This window comes from Castanea sativa, chromosome 9 (assembly GCF_040712315.1).
Source record: "Castanea sativa cultivar Marrone di Chiusa Pesio chromosome 9, ASM4071231v1".
Taxonomy (NCBI): Eukaryota; Viridiplantae; Streptophyta; class Magnoliopsida; order Fagales; family Fagaceae; genus Castanea; species Castanea sativa.
The window spans coordinates 20,127,274-20,139,315 of record NC_134021.1 but is presented as its reverse complement, the minus strand read 5'-3'; the positions used below and the strand labels follow the sequence as shown (position 1 = coordinate 20,139,315).

General features: G+C 38.2%; 1 pseudogene; it reads right to left on the bottom strand.

Annotated features, from left to right (window-relative positions):
* Nucleotides 1-2,177: 2,177 nt before the first annotated feature.
* On the bottom strand, nucleotides 2,178-10,529 carry LOC142609357 (tropinone reductase homolog; annotated as a pseudogene).
* Between the last annotated feature and the right edge of the window lie 1,513 nt (nucleotides 10,530-12,042).

Here is a 12,042-nt window from a genome sequence, read left to right as displayed (position 1 = left end):
GCTAAAAAACCTCTCCACAGCCTGAGAAGTCAAAAGTATAAAGATGAACAAGAAGACTCTCCAAGCATAATCTACCCGCTATATTTAGACTCTCTAAGTCGTTGCTACCAACGGACTTCTTAGCTTAGTTTCTTCTCAAGTTTTCCAAATCCTGCAACTCTAATTGGTTGCATCCCCAAAGATTGGTAAAGACCCAATGCTTCCTAAGGCTCCATGTCACATCCAACACTTAGATTGTGTATGAGTTGAGTTTGAGTTAAGCTGCTTTCATGGTATGGAAATTGGAGAGGGGAGAGAATAGAGAAAATCTAAGAGATTGGTGTAGTAACATGTAGGCTCACAATTACTAACTCTCAAATGGTGTTTTTAGGGTTTTCTTTTAGAAACTCTTTTTACAATTTCGTGGGTAATGAGGGTATATATAATGTAGGTGAATGAGTGGAAGAGTCACAAAAAAATGAGCTGTCAAAGTGCTTGTCGACTCATTGGCTAGTTGGCCTACTCGCAAGCTAGTTGCCAGCCACCTAACATAACTGAATTTCAAATTCTCATGTACTGCTCACATGTCTTTCTAGCACATAAATCAAATGACTTCCTGATGTAATCAATAATATCTCAAACCATTATAAATGGAAGGCTAGAAGAACAAATAAAATCAAATCTAGGAGTCCAAGACCAAAATCTTAAGCACATTCAAACTACAAAATAAAATTGACAATATATGAAACTTGATTCAACTTGAAATGGCCATAGGGAATCATCAACCACCACCACAAAAATCCTTCCATGAATCTCCATTGTAAACCGAACTTGGAAGCCGAATTGGCACTGGAGATAGTATCTGGGATTTGTGCATTGAAAGAGAGACTTGAGAGATATGAGCTAGTGCTTGTGAAGTCATCAAGACCACAAAGATGGATGTTTTTTTTTTTTAAGTCACAAGTTTGTTGGAAGTTTCTGAAGATGAAGAACTTTCCTTTTGTTCGATGTTTTCTCTAGTGTAAAACATATGGTGGGCATATTATTGTCACTTTTAGTTTTTTATTATGGGAAAAGTTAATGGACACTCTAAGAATATTGGTTTAGAAATTATTTTTAAAAAATTTTATGGGGAAATGAAAAATTACATAATTGAAAATTACCCCTTGTAGTTATTAAAATTTCGCTAAATTTAACATTTTTTAATGACATGGGGTAATTTGCTAATTTTTGAATACTTAAAGGGGGACATTGCTCGGTTTTAAAGTTTGACGATTGATATATACCAATAGTTAAAGTGGGGGATCCGTGATAAGTGTGAGTGATGATCAATGTTTTGGGGAGGGGAATAGAGGGAGTTATGGGATCGAACCCAAAGATACCATAAACATTGTTGGCAGTTATGAAGGAGGAGTGCTTAGAGAAAGGGGAAAGGAGAGATGGAGGTTGAAAACATGGGTGCTAGTATTTCTAATTAAGATATCGAATTTTTGAGTGATGGCCACCACTGGGATTCATAGAAAAGGTTGAATCATGAAGAACTTGTTGAATCGGGTTGTGGAGATAGGCATGACTACGTTGTAAAGGCGTTTGAGTGTTTTTTTTAGGGATTTGATTTATTTAATTAATTTGTTAGTGTAATTAGGCTATGAATTGGGAATGTTATGATCTGTTTGGATTGAGGGGAAGGGAGGGGGAGTAGAGAAAAGTAGGGTTAATTTGACCTTATTTTCAGTCAACTCTACTCGCCTCCACTCCCCCTCCTTCTCCCCTCAATCCAAACGGGCCTTTAGTGTTTGCTACCTCAATTCTCTAATATTTCCATGTAAGTGCTTATTTTCTTAGGTTTTGGGCATGCCGTATTTGCCCCATGCTGCTTAACATGATATAAACAACTAAACATGAACCCACTGCTCGTAGACAAACCAAGACAATGGAAACTAACAGCATAAGGTGCGCCATCAACAACCAGCACTACAAAGATCATTTCCCAAATATAAAGGAACTAAAAGGTGTACGTCATTTACCACAAATTAGTTAAAGTTTGATCCTACAACATAAAACATCACTTCAGAGGAAGATTTTCCTCATGATTTCTCATTGTACTTTTATGAGAAGCTTATTTTTATATGTAAAGCTGAAAACAAACTTGATGGATTTGCATAATAGATGATTATGAAAACTCATGTATGAGTTGGCTAGAAACCAGTCACTGTGTATCCCCCATCGACAAAAATTACTTGCCCAGTGATATATGAATCTGTAGGAAGGCAAAGAAATGCCACCACGGATGAAATCTCATTAGGCTCTGCAAGAGGACCTAAAGGAGTCCGCACGATGAGCTTGGTAAGATCCTTAGCATGAGGATAATCCTGAGGCAAATGGTGTTTGAAATATGATTAATATTGTAGTAATTCGTAATACTTAATTAGTATATATTTCAAAAAATGACAAACTATAGGACTAGGAGGAACTGTGTAAACTTTTCCATTTTGGGTAGTCACCCCAAAATATTAACATGAAACACAAGTAAGAAATTCATATCGGGACGCAAGGATAGAAGATCTTACTGCTGGATTTTGGTTGGTATTGACACCCCATGGCAGTGTTTACACGAATATTGTCCTTTGCCCATTCACATGCGAAGTTCTTTGTTATTTGGTTGATTGCTCCTGAAAATCAATGAGGTTAGAAAAATTAGTATAGTTATTGATAGCAAGAATATATTATTTTAGTGACAAAAAACGTGCCTTTGGATGCTACATAATTAGAAAGTTTAGGTAGAGCTATCACTCCAGCGACAGAGGATATGAATACAATATTTCCAGCTCCTGATTCCTTCAAAAGGGAGGGTGAAAGTTGAGAAAGATTGTAGGGAGCCTCAACATTTGTTTTCATTATAGTCGAGTAATCTTCTTCAGTATATTTTATATCTCCTTTGATCATGGATAAGCATTGTTTACCTAAATAAGCAGAAAAAATCAGCTTTAGAAGAGCAGAGAAACATAGAGCAATCTAATTTTGATATAAATGAAAGATAAAAGAAGAAATTGTAACTGGTAATCCAGGAGCTTAAAATTGCAGTTGCCGCTCCAAGTCTAGTAGAAACATATCAGAATGGAAAATATTGTAGTTTTGTACTACGTCTTCCAACTGTTAGAAATACTGAATGATTGTATTGTATTTCTTAATGAAACAATATACATGAGTGCCTTTATATAGAAGGCATATGAGTACAGTACAAGTAAATATGAGTGCAGTACAAGTAAGAGTGTAGTATAAGAATGTGTGCTATACAAGTAATTTAGTTGGGCCTAAAGCCCACAATACTATACATGTTAACAACCCCCTCAACCTCAAGTTGGATGTGAGACCAACTTGAGGTTATCAACTAAATCACGAAGGTGTCCCTTAGGATGTGACTTGGTGAAGATGTCTGCAAGTTGATCTTTGGAGGAGACGGAGAAGAGCTTGAGAGCACCATGGACAAGATGATAATGGATAAAATGACAATCAATCTCAATATGTTTAGTCCGTTCATGGAAGACATCATTGTGAGCAATATGAATGACACTCTGATTATCACAATAAAGAGGAGTAGCAGAGGATGTAGACACACCTAAATCCTTAAGAAGCCATCGTAGCCAAAGAAGCTCAGATGTGGTATCAGCAAGAGCATGATATTCTACTTCAGTATTGGAGCGGGCCACAAAGGTTTGTCTCTTACTTCGCTAGGAAATCAAGGAAGAGCCAAAGAGAAAGCAATAGCCAGTGGTGGACCTGCGATCAGTGGGATCTCCTGCCCAATCAGCATCAGAGAATGCACGAAGTACAAGAGGAGACTGAGCTGAATAGAAAAGGCTATGAAAGAGAGTGCCCTTCAAGTATCGAAGAATGCGCAGAACAACAGCATAGTGAGTCGATCGTGGAGTAGACAAATACTGGCTGACCTGATGAACAACATAGGAAATGTCTGGACGAGTAACTGTGAGATAAACTAGGCTGCCAACCAAACGTCTGTAAAGAGAAGGATTAGATAATAGTTCCCCCCCCCCCCCGAGGGAGTCAGATGCGCATTAAGCTCAACTAGAGTGTCAAAAGTCTTGCTATCAATGAGTCCAGCTCGAGACAAAAGGTCAGAAGCATACTTGGCTTGAGTAATATAAAGACCATTTGTGGAATGAGTGATTTCCGACCCAAGAAATAGCTAAGGTGTCCAAGATCTTTCATCTCAAATTGCTGACTGAGAAAATACTTGAGTTCTTGTATGCCATTAAGGTCATCACCAGTTATGATCATATCATCCACATAGAGGAGAAGTAAAACGGTGCATTTGTCAGTGCGACGAAGAAATAAGGCAGCATCATAAGGATTGGCAGTGTAACCAAAGCGAAATATGGTAGAGCTGAACTTTTCAAACTAAGCTCGTGAAACTTGTTTGAGACCATACAATGCACGTCGAAGGCGAAAAACCTTGTTTGATTTAACAGAGAGACCTAGAGGAGGTTGCATATAAACTTCTTCACTCAAATCCCCATTAAGGAAGGCATTTTTAACATCCATCTGAAAAAAGATCCCATTTTTTAGCAGTGACAACAGCCAAGAAGGCACAAACAGATGAGATGCGAGCAACTAGAGCAAAGGTCTCTTCATAATCAATCTCATACTCCTTGAGTTCTTGTATGCCACTAAGGTCATTATTAGTTATGATCATATCATCCACATAGAGGAGAAGTAAAATAGTGCCTTTATCAGTGCGACGAAGAAATAAGGCAGCATTATAAGGATTGACAGTGTAACCAAAGCGAAAGATGGTAGAGCTGAATTTTGCAAACCAAGCTCGTGGAGCTTGTTTAAGACCATACAATGCACGTCGAAGGCGACAAACCTTGTTTGATTCAACAGAGAGACCTAGAGGAGGTTGCATATAAACTTCTTCACTCAAATCCCCATTAAGGAAGGCATTTTTAACATCCATCTGAAAAAGATCCTATTTTTTAGCAGTGGCAACAGCCAAGAGGGCATGAACAGATGAGATGCGAGCAACTAGAGCAAAGGTCTCTTCATAATCAATCTCATACTCCTGTGTAAAACCTTTTGCAACATGACGAGCCTTATAGCGCTCAATGGACCCATCAGCTAATTGTCCCACAGAACACAAATTATAGGATAGGTCAGGTACATAGAAGACTCCAAGAACAGAGATGTTGGAGGTCGAAACAAAACCTAGACTATTCCCATGCATGGTGGAACCATCAGCTATATGAATATTTAAAGGATGTGGTGTAGGGTCAAGTTTGGAGAATAAGGACGAGTGAGGTATCATGTGATTGCAACAGGCAAAATCAAAAAACCAAGTTTGAGACTTACCGGGTAAAATTGAGAGAGCAGAGGAAAGATATGCATTACCAGCCATACGAACAGCCTGAGCTATGATCTCCTATAGTTCAATGGGTGAGAGGTTGATAGTGGATCCAGAAGACTGGTACTCAGCTGAAATGGGAGGCATTGGCGGAGTAGACTCAGTATTAGCAACTACAGCAGTAGATTTGTTGCGGCAGTAACAAGTCTCAATAGTGTGGCCAGCATGCTTGCAATAGTTACAGATCTTTTTGTTGTTCTGCTTACGACAGTGGCTAGAGCCAAAGGGATTACCTGATCGCTGAGGTTGCTCTATGGGTGGAGCAGAAGGAGTAAGAGCCAGAACATTAAACTTATTCTGGGCTTGAAGAGTTGCAAGGCGAGCTTCTTCTTTTACTAACTCGTTCACAGCAGTATTAAGAGAGGGAGGAGGACTGCAATTAAGAAGCTGGCCTCGAATGGGCTCATAGTCCTTGTGAAGTGACATCAGGAACTCATAGAGGCGAAATTCATCTCTAATAGCAGCATATTGTTGAGCATCTTTTGAGCATGCCCAGATTGGATCCGAAAGGTCAATTTGGTCCCAAATGAAGAGAAACTGATCATAGTAGTCATTGATCAATTGCCCTGGTTCTTGCCTGAATTGATGCAATTCAACCACTAACTGATATTTTATGGATCGGTGAGTAGTGGAGTATCTTTTGGCCAACATATCCCGCGCTGATTTTGATCATCAAAGCTGCCCAACAGATTAGAGATGGAGGGAATGGAAGTGTTTCGAATTTATGTGAGGATCATGTGATTGTGACTATCCCATTCAATCATGCGACTGAGGAAGGTAGTATCTTCTTCACTTGCCCCTTCACAAGAATAGTGATTGCACCAGTACAATAATGCCAGAGCATGCGACCCTTAAGAAAACTGCGCATAGCTTGAGACCAAGATAAGTAATTCTTATTCCCCTCCAATACAGTATTGATGGGGCGAGGAAGAAAAATATCTTTTTTATCCATTTAGAGACACAATATACAAAAACAGACTATAAAAATGAAATCTACGCGAAAAACTGAGTAAGGAGAACCTGGACTGCAAAAGTCAACTCTAAAAAGTCAACGGTCAACTGTCGGTCAACGGTAGTGACGTCAACAAGATGACGTGGTGGTGGCGTCAGTAGGTGACTGGGATGCTGAGTAAGCTGGGGCTGACGTGTATTGATGACGTCAGTAAGATGACGTCAGCCTGGCGTGATGACGGCGCGTGGGGCGCGTGAACTGCAGCACAGATTCTTAGAGCGGCGCGTGCGGTCTCCGATGGTTTCAAGGTTTCCACGAGCGTGTAGATCGATGGAAGACGATCACAGTGGTACCTTCAGGAAGTTGATTGGAGCAATAATGGCGGCGGTACGGAAGGATGCAGAGGTCTTTTCAATGTGGAACTCCTCAACCGCGGCTGCTATAGGTTCGGAACCTAAAGACGATGTCTGGAAGACGTCGGAGGTTCAACGGCAAAAGGTTGTGGCAGTTGCTGTGATGGCGGAAGCGTTATTGAGGATGGAATTACACCAATAAAGATAAAAATGCTAAGAAATGGTCAGAGCAGTGGCTCTGATACCATGTTAAAAATACTGAATGATTGTATTGTATTTCTTACTGAAACAATATACATGAGTGCCTTTATATAGGAGGCATATGAGTGCAGTACAAGTAAGTGCAGTACAAGTAAGAGTGTAGTACAAGAATGTGCGATCTAATCCATAAAATGTTTAGTTGTACTAATTTTCTATTTCCAAATTATACTGATTAGGCATGCCAGACTTCAATGCATAAGTTCATATTTTTCTTTGCGTGGGGAGAATCCTGCTAGGATTAATTTGACTCATCTTACCGAATTTGCATCCCTCTATTATTCTATGAATCATTTATATGAACTATTTTATTTTTTTGCTAAGAGAAAAAATGGGTAGTGGAGTGACTTGATTTGGCTTCTTTCACCTGGGAATGACCATAGTGACATTCTACTTGCTGGGCCCAGGCCTAGGGGAATAGAGTTTATTACTTATTTCATAATTGATGTAACTTGTTTAAATTAATAATACATATAAATAGTTTTATAAAGTACTACGTAATGGATTGAATGAAATTTTTTTTATACCGATTTAGAGGAAAATTTTGTTTTTACATTTCATATAAAATGGAGAAGATTGTGTGCCGTATATTCTATAAAAAAATAAAATAAAATGGAAAAGATTGTGTGGTAGAACAAATGATAAAATGTTTTTATTTAAACCTTGAAAAGCCAAAAATATTTTTCGATATTCAATTTTTTTTATTAAAAAATATTGTTGTTGACTTTCAAAAGGGATTTTTCTATTGATTAAGCACCGCAACCTAAACGAAGTTAAGGTTGAAACATATTTAGGTGCTGACCAAGGTAATAATTGGTCCTAATTAGAAGAATATCAATTTGAGTAATGCTATCAATCTTGTCTAATTCTCAACTACTTGGCATTTTTTGTTATGTCTATGACATATATAATTCAAATCCTCCTTCCCGTTGTAACTATCAAATTACCAAAAAAAAAAAAAATCTGATCTATTTAGGCTATAATAAGAAGGATATCATCGTAAATCTCTAACTATACATTTTCTCCTTGTAAAGTTGTGATTTTCAATTTTGTTTGTTGGCATTAATTCTATGTCAAATTTGGTTTCAACTCTTCAATCATTTTCTTGTATTTTTGTGGGATTCAATGTAATGGGTTCTGTTAGGTTTTAAAGATTTAAGAATTAAATATTTAGAATCATTATTGTATTGTGTTGGCAAACCGAGATCAAAACATGTCTAGTCTAGGTGTTTAGGCAATGCTTAAATAAGGGTGTTTCAAGTTTTAAGTCTAGCTATTTGCAAAAAAGAAAAGTGAGGATTTGCCTTTCTCAACGGATTGAGAATTAGGCTTAACTGATATAAAATCACAGGCATAGGTTTTCTACAGAATTTTAAACAGGCCTAAGTTCGCGAAAATGTTTAGGGTTTCACTTAAACTTCTCCACATATAAAAAGGAAACCCTACTCACGTTTTGGAGGTGCTGAAGAAGACTTGTATGTTATTCTTTGTGAGATTTGAGAGGTTCTGTACCTTTTAATTACACAAGAATCTACTAGAGCTAAAACTACAATCAAGGATTGGTAGAACTAGTTGCTACATCAAGATCAACAAGTAAAGGTGATCTGAAACTTTTGAGTGGAGTCTCATAGTCACAAGCAAGGTGGCTTGTGTTGCTGTAAATTCAAGAAGAGAAGGAGTCCGTGGATTCGGAGCTTGCACGTGGTCATGTCAGTAAGTTACTATTGGAGGTAGTATTAGATTGAGGGTTAAATCTTTTGTAAAAAATTTGATTCCCTTATAGTGGATTTGGTTTGCCTTGAGGATAGCTAGGTCAAATCCTCCCCTGGTTTTTACCTTAAAACGGTTAGTTTCATTGGTTTTCCTGAGTAATCATATCGTGGTGTTATTTACTTTTCCACATCTTTGCATGATATGATTTATTTGTGTTTAACCTAGATTAGAAAATTAATCTAAGTAATCACTTGATTAATAAATTAGGTTAAACAATCTATTAAAGGGGTCTAAACGAACTCTCAGGTTCAATGTGAGAATTTGGTGAAGAACTGTGAATACAGATTATTTCGTGACTGGTGCAACCTGCGAAAGGTCACGTGAGGAGCATATGTGGAAGTTCAATGGTCTCAATGTCAAACGGCATCTTGCGAGTGGCTGGCGACTTGGCCAACTCGCGACCTAACTCATAAGATGCATTGCCAGCCTGTTTTGTGTGTCTTTCCTCATTTCTTTACCCATACTATAAAAGCCCACATTACTCACGTAAGGAGAGTTTCAAAGAGAAAACTAGAAATCCATTTGAGAATTAGAGATTACTAACCAACAATCCTTTACACATTTCTCTTAATTTTCCTTACACTCTTTCCTCTTTAATTTTATATCCTTGCTTGCGAGGTTCTTAGCCCAAACACAAACCATACTCATTTTGAGTGTCGTGAGTTGATTTGGAGCTCTTGGGAAGCATTGGGTCATGCCATTTAATGGTGGATGCAATTGGTGATAATTGTGGGATCCAAAAAGCTAGTGAAGACAAGGCTCGATGAAGCCCATTGGTGGCTGGGACTCGAAGGTTCTAAGTACAAAGGGTAGTCTAGGCTTGGAGAGTCTACATTGTAATCCTTGTACTTCAACTTATTTACTAGTGGATCGATTTGGCTTGGAGGGTCAGGAAGAGGTTTTTACACCCAGCACTTAGGTTTTCCTCTTCGATAACACATCTCAGTGTTATTTTGTGCTTGCTTCTCTATTTGCTTATTCCTTGTATTTTATACTTAATCGTCAATGATGTATGTCCATGCACTAAGTTTTTAGTCCCGGTTAATTGCACATTGATTACTCTTATTCTGCATCTAGTTGGGTAGATTAAAAGCAATTAAGCAATAACTTAAAAATTGGGGGTCTTAATTAGCTCTAGTAGTTTTACTATCGAGCTTTCACTATTGTTACTTTTTATGTAAGTTTCTTGGACAATATTATTATTTGCTTGCTAAGGGGAGATTGTAAATTTAATGACGATGATATAGAGTAAAATCTAGGGATTATCAACCAAAATCTTAAAGGGGAAAATAAGAGGAGGAGAAAAAGAGGGATTTGTAGGTGCTAAGCTTACAAGGATGCTGAGCTTTCCATGAAAAACAGAGGACACAGTCTTAATCAGCTCCTCCAGCTGAGCTTTTGATGTCAGGTCACAAACTGAACCACTTACTTTGAACCCTTTACTCTCCCATTCTCGTACCCTATCATTGATCTCTGTTTGGTTCCTGGAACAAATATGCACTGCCGCTCCAAGTGCAGCTAGCTCTTCCACTATGGCATACCTGATGAATAGTTCAAATGAACAAAAAGAATTGGAATTTAGAAAGAAATGTAGAAAAACAGCTAGAGAGAGATATATATGGCTGGCTAAGGCTAAGCTAACCCAATGCCCTTGGTTCCACCAGTGACAAGAGCAGTCACGCCCTTAAGAGACCATCTTGGGTCCTTGAAACTTGGCTCTGCTTCTGCCATATTCTTCTTCTCCTTCCAAGTATTCCAAAGGCAAATTCTTACAAGCAGAAGTAATAAGAATGGGTACTCTACTTAGAAAAACAACCCTCGAATACTCTTTATATAATCAAATTGCGTGTCACTATCTGAAAATGAAAAAAATAGTAAACTACTGCCATAAACTATGATTTATGATATTCTTGCTTAGCTTAGGATGAGTGTTAGAAAACACAAAAGGATGGTGTAGAATATATATAAAGTCAAACCACAAACAGTTAGATTGTATCACTCAGTTACCGCCTGCCGTCCTTCTAGAACTGAATCCAAACTCCAAACACTGATCCAAAATTCGAAAGGACCAAGGGGTAAATTCAATTCTATTCAATCTAAAATTAGAAAAGAAGCGGAGAAACTAAGGGCCAGGGCCGGGGGGAGGGGGGGGGGGGGTTATGATCTGTCCCATTTGATTGTCTTAAGTTGGACTCCTTTCTTTTTCGATCAATTGCATCACCAGGATAAGCAATGTCATCTACATTCTTAGTTTTTGTCATTGGCCACAAAATGGAGGGAAGCCTACGGTTTAAAATCCACAGAGCTTTACTACCTGATTGAACCCAAAGATATTCAAGATTTTCCTTTACACCCCATGCGATGATGATGCTTGAAAGTGCACTAGTCTGATTACTAGGTGGAAGTACAACCCCCAAATTTTAATTACATCTAGATTAATTTTAAGCCAAACTCAAATATTGAATAATTTACATGATTAGCAAATTAATTAACTATAGCTTTTGTTGATACCTATTTTTGCGACATATTTTCTACAATCCCGATTCAAACAAGCCCAACTTCCTCGTGAGCTCAATTCATGTATTATATTATTTTTATTCTTTTAAGCATGATCCAAGCCCATGCGACTTGTTGGGGGAAATTGAAGAAGTGTCGTTTGGAGGATATGGGTCGATTTCATTCAGACCTTTTGCATGAGCCAGCCTATGCGTGCTACCAAGTGGGCAAGGGACACTGGTAGCACCTTAGGCTCATGGAGGAGGTCTTGTACCCGAAATTTTCATCTCCAAAAGAGCTTTTATGCTAGAGTTAACTGTGACCTAACTTTTTTACTTTACAATTTTTTTTTGCCTAAAACACATAGTTGACCTTGAGTGGCTAGCCTTGTTTGCTACAGCAACTAAATGCAGACTCCAAGGACCTCCCATGTCTAGGAAACATCAGCCCATAAATTTAGACCACTTCATTTCCCAAATTATGCGAAAAGCAACCAATCCTCTTACCCAATTTTAGCAAATCTGACCATAACCTCTTTGATTGATATCTTGGGGTTCAAAGCATCTTCTATTGACCAAAAACCAGTCACTGAGAGCACCCCCAAACTCAATATAAAAGCACCTATTCAGATTCAAAATGGAGGGAGAAGAGGAACCACATTTTGCTATTGGAGCTGAAACTTTAGAGTAAAAGCCCATTCAATCAACATTGATTCTCACAATTCGGAAGCCAGAGGTGGAAATGTGGGTATAGAGGAACCTTTCCTCTCTTCCTCATTACCTCTCTTAATTTCCTATTTTTGCTGACTG